The following is a 5,742-nucleotide window of genomic DNA, read 5'->3' as shown; positions in this document are numbered from 1 at the left end:
TTTATTGCCGGTAACCCCTATGGCGCCCCTTATTTTGCTGTTTCATCGGCACGAAATTCGTCAGGACAATCTTCGTAGGTGGACTGGGGGCCCCGAGTGGCCGAGTGGTCTAAAGCGCTCTCCGTTACGGATCACTGCCATCTCACCTCTGTCTGCGTAGGTTCGAGTCTCGGATTCGGCCAATGTTGGTATGTGAGAAAGCTTGCCAGTTGCTTCTCGAGGGTCGGTGGTTCTTTCCGGGGATTTCCTGGGTTCTTCCTCCACCATTAATACTGGCCGCCATGTATAGCCTATCTTGTGCTGAAAAATGGCGTTAAACCCTACAACAACAACAACAACAAAATCGTAGGTGGACTCTATCTCCTAAAGATGAAATATCCATGGAGGAAACATGTCAAGACTTATAAGGAGGGGACGAATGGTATACATGTATATAATCTTACGGCATGTGATCTGCTCGACTTCCTTTATTTAGTCGCAAGTTTCTAAATATCGGCTGGACGAATTTTGCTAACTGCTAGAAAGGGGTCTTATTTCAAAACAGTATAAGCGGCATCGAAATCAAAATTCTCTAAGTAAGGTTTCCATAACTACAATCTATTGATACCGTTTATTAACATTTGCGTGTTTTTATGGCCGGTAAGCCCTATGCCGCCCCTTATTTTGCTGTTTCGTCTGCATGAAATGCGTCAGGACTTTCATCGTAGGTGGACCCTATCTCCAAGAGATAAAATCTCCATGGATGACTCATGTGAAGACTTATAAAGAGGGGACTAATGGCTCACATGTATATAATCTTCCTGTATGTTATCTGCTCGACTTCCATTATTTAATCGTGAGTTTCTCCAAATCAGCTGAAAGTAATTTTCTTCAAATTTTATCTGTTGTTAGAAAGGGGTCATATTTCAAAATAGTATAAGCGGCATCGAAATCAAAATTCTCTAAGTAAGGTTTCCATAACTACAATCTATTGATACCATTTATAAACATTTGCGTGTGTTTCATAGCCGGTTACCCCTATGGCGTCCCTTATTTTGCTGTTTCGTCTGAACGAAATTCGTGAAGACTTTCTTCGTAGGTCGAATCTCTCTCCTAGAGATAAAATATCCATGGAGGACTCATGTCAAGACTTATAAAGAGGAGACTAATGACTCACATGTATATAATCTTGCGGCATGTGATCTGCTCGACTTCCTTTATTTAGTCGCCAGTTTCTCAAAATCGGTTCGACGAATTTTGCTAAAAATTTCTTCTGCTGTTAGAAGTGGGTCTTATTGCAAAATATTATAAGCATCATAGAAATCAAAATTCTCTAAGTAAGTTTCCATGAGTACAAACTATTGATACTGCTTATTAACATTTGCGTGTTTTTCATAGCCGGTAACCACTATGGCGCCTCTTATTTTGCTGTTTCGTTTGCACGAAATTCATCACGACTTTCCTCGTAGGTGGAAATTCACGAAATTCGTGAGGACTTTCTTCTTATTGGACTCTTACCTCCTAGAGATTAAATATCCATGGAGGACTTATAAAGAGTGGACGAATGGCTGACATGGATATAATTTTACGGCATGTGATCTGCACGATTTCATTTATTTAGTTTTCCAAAATCGGCTAGACGAATTTTCTTAAAATTTTTTCTGCTGTTACAAACGGGTTTTATTTCACAACATTATAAGCGGTATCGAAATGAAGATTGTATAAGGAAGATTTCCATGAGTACACACTACTGATACTGTTTATTAACATTTGCGTGTTTTTCATAGCCGGTAACCCCTATGGCGCCTCTTATTTTGCTGTTTCGTCTGCACGAAATTCGTCAGGACTTTCTTCGCAGGTGGACCCTATCTCCTAGAGATAAAATGTCAATGGAGGACTCATGTCAAGACTTATAAAGATGGGACTAATGGCTCACATGTATATAATATTACGGCATGTGATCTGCTCGACTTCCTTTATTTAGTCGACAGTTTCTCAAAATCGGCTTGACGAATTTTGCTAAAAATATTTTCTGCTGTTCTAAAGCGGTCTTATGTCAAAATAGAATAAGTGGCATCGAAATCAAAATTCTTTAAATAAGGTTTCCATGAGTACAAACTATTGATACCGTTTATTAACATTTGCTTGTTTTTCATAGCCTGTAATCCCTATGGCGCCCCTTACTTTGCTGTTTGTTCTGCACGAAATTTCGCCAGGACTTTCTTCGTAGGTGGACTCTTATCTCCGAGAGATAAAATATCCATGGAGGACTCAGGTCAAGACTTATAAAGAGTGCACTAATGGCTCACATGTATATAATCTTACGGGATGTGATCTGCTCGACTTCTTTTATTTAGTCGCGCGTTCCTCAAAATTGGCTTGACAAATTTTGCTAAAATTTCTTCTGCTGTTAGAAATGGGTCCTGTTGCAAAATGATATAAGCATCATCGAAATCGAAATTCTCTAAGTTTCCATAAGTACAAACTATTGATACCGTTATTAACATTTGCGTGTTTATCATAGCCGGTAACCCCTATGGCGCCCCGTTTTTTGCTGTTTCGTCTGCACGAAATTCGTCAGGACTTTCTTTATAGGTGGATTCATCTCCTAGAGATGAAATATCCATGGAGGACTCATGTCAAGACTTATAAAGAGTGGACTAATGGCTCACATGTACATAACCTTACGGCATGTGAACTGCTCAACTTCATTTCTGTAGTCGCAAGTTTCTCAAAATCGGCCTGCCTAATTTCGCTAATAATTTTTCTGCTGTTAGAAAGGGGTCTTGTTTCAAAACAGTATAAGCGGCATTGAAATCAAAGTTCTATAAGTAAGGTTTCCATGAGTACAAACTATTTATACCGTTTATTAAAATTTGCGTATTTTTCATAGCCGGTAAGCCCTATGGCGCCCCAAATTTTGTTGTCTCGTCCGAACGAAATTCGTCAATACTCCCTTCGTAGGTGGACTAATCTCCTAGAGATAAAATATCCATGGAGGACTAATGTCAAGACTTATTCAAGAGGGGAATAATGCCTCACATGTATATAATCTTACGACATTTGATCTGCTCGATTTCCTTTATTTAGTCGTGAGTTTCTCGAAATGGGTTCGTCGAAGTTTCTTTAAATATTTTCTCCTGTTAGAAAGTGGCTATGTCTCAAAACATTACAAGCAGCATCGAAATCAAAGTTCTCTAAGTAAGGTTTCCATGAGTACAAACTATTGATACCGTTTATTAACATTTGCGTGTTTTTCATAGCCGGTAAGCCCTATGGCGCCCCTGATTTTGTTGTTTCGTCCGCAAGAAATTCGTCAGGACTTTCTTCGTAGTTGGACTAATCTCCTAGAGATTAAATATCCATGGAGGACTCATGTCAAGACTTATAAAGAGGGGACTGATGGCTAACATGTATATAATCTTACGGTATGTGATTTGCTCGACTTCCTTAATTTAGTCGACAGTTTCTCAAAATCGGCTTGATTAATTTTGCTACAAATAATTTTGCTGTAAGAAATAGGTCTTACTTCAAAACAGTTTAAGCGTCATAAAAATCAAAATTCCATAAGTAAGGTTTCCATGAGTACAAACTATTGATACCGTTTAAAAACATTTGCTTGTTTTTCATAGCCAGTAACCCGTATGGCGCCCCTTATTTTGCAGTTTTGTCTGCACGAAGTTCGTCAGGACTTTCTTCGTAGGTGGACTCTATCACCTAGATGTAAAATATCCATGGAGGACTCATGTGAAGACTTATAAAGAGGGGACTAATGGCTCACATTTCTATAATCTTCAGGCATGTGGTCTGCTCGTCTTCCTTCATTTAGTCTGGAGTATCTCAAAATGACCTCAACGAATTTTCTTTAAATTTCTTCTGCTGTTAGAAAGGTGCCTTATTTCAAAACAATATAAGCGGCATCGAAATCAAAATTCTCTAAGTAAGGTTTTCATGACTACAAACTATTGATAGCATTAAATAACATTTGCGTGTTGTTCATAGCCGGTAAGCCCTATGGCGCCCCATATTTTGCTGTTTCGTCTGCAAGAAATTCATCAGGACTTCCTTCGTAGGTGGACTCTATCACCTAGATGTAAAATATCCATGGAGGACTCATGTCAAGACTGATAAAGAGGGCACTAATGGCTCACAGGTATATAATCTTACTGCATGTGATCTGCTCGACTTCCTTTATTCAGTCGTGAGTTTCTCAAAATCGGCTTGACGAATTTTGCTAAAATTTCTTCTCCTGTTAGAAATGGGTCCTGTTGGAAAATGTTATAAGCATCATCAAAATCAAAATTCCCTAAGTAAGTTTCCATAAGTACAAACTATTGATACCGTTTATTAATATTTACGTGTTTATCATTGTCGGTAACCCCTATGGCGCCCCTTATGTTGCTGTTTCGTCTGCACGAAATTCAACAGGACTTTCTTCGCAGGTGGACTCCATCTCCTAGAGATAAAAAAATCCATGGAGGACTCATGTCAAGATTTATAAAGAGGGGACTAATGGCTCAGATGTATATAATGTTACGGCATGTAATCTGCTCGACTTCCTTTATTTCGTCGCAAGTTTCTCAAAATCGGCTCAACAAATTTTCTTTATATTTTTTTCTGCTGTTAAATAGCCCTCATTTTTCAAAACAATATAAGCGGCATCGATGTCAAAATTCTCTAAGTAAGGTTTCCAGTAGTACAAACTATTGATACCGTTTATTAACATTTGCGTGTTTTCCATAGCTGGTAACCCCTGTGGCGCCCCTTACTTTGCTGTTTGCTCTGCACGAAATTTCGCCAGGACTTTCTTCGTAGGTGGACTCTTATCTCCTCGAGATAAAATATCCATGGAGGATTCGTGTGAAGAGTTATAAAGAGGGGACTAATGGATGACATGTATATAATCTTACGGCATGTGATCTGCTCGACTTCCTTTATTTAGTCGCGAGTTTCTCGAAATCGGGTCGACGAATTTTCTTTAAATTTTTCTGCTGTTTAATAGGGGTCTTATTTCAGAATAGTATAAGCAGCATCGAAATCAAAATTTTATAAGTAAGTTTTCCATGAGTACAAACTATTGATACTGTTTATTTACATTTGCGTGTTTTTCATAGCCGGTAACCCTTATGGCGCCCCTTATTTTGCTGTTTGGTCTGCACGAAATTCGTCAGGACTTTCTTCGTAGGTGGACTTTATCTCCTAAATATAAAAGATCCATGGAGGACTCATGTCAAGACTTTTAAAGAGGGGACTAATGGCTCACATGTATATAATCTTACGGCATGTGAACTTCTCGAGTTCCTGTATTTAGTCGTGAGTTCCTCAAAATCGGCTCTACGACTTTTCTTTAAAATTTTTCTGCCGTTAAATAGGGGTCCCATTTCAAAACAATATAAGAGATATTGAAATAAAAATTCTCTAAGTAAGGTTTCCATGAGTGCACACTATTGATACTGTTTATTAACATTTGCGTGTTTTTATTGCCGGTAACCCCTATGGCGCCCCTTATTTTGCTGTTTCATCGGCACGAAATTCGTCAGGACAATCTTCGTAGGTGGACTGGGGGCCCCGAGTGGCCGAGTGGTCTAAAGCGCTCTCCGTTACGGATCACTGCCATCTCACCTCTGTCTGCGTAGGTTCGAGTCTCGGATTCGACCAATGTTGGTATGTGAGAAAGCTTGCCAGTTGCTTCTCGAGGGTCGGTGTTTCTTTCCGGGGATTTCCTGGGTTCTTCCTCCACCATTAATACTGGCCGCCATGTAT

The sequence above is a fragment of the Sinohyriopsis cumingii genome, unplaced genomic scaffold, assembly GCF_028554795.1.
Source record: "Sinohyriopsis cumingii isolate HCF-2022 unplaced genomic scaffold, ASM2855479v2 utg001881l, whole genome shotgun sequence".
Taxonomy (NCBI): domain Eukaryota; kingdom Metazoa; phylum Mollusca; class Bivalvia; order Unionida; family Unionidae; genus Sinohyriopsis; species Sinohyriopsis cumingii.
The sequence above is the reverse complement of the archived record's forward strand: the minus strand, read 5'-3'. Positions refer to the sequence as shown.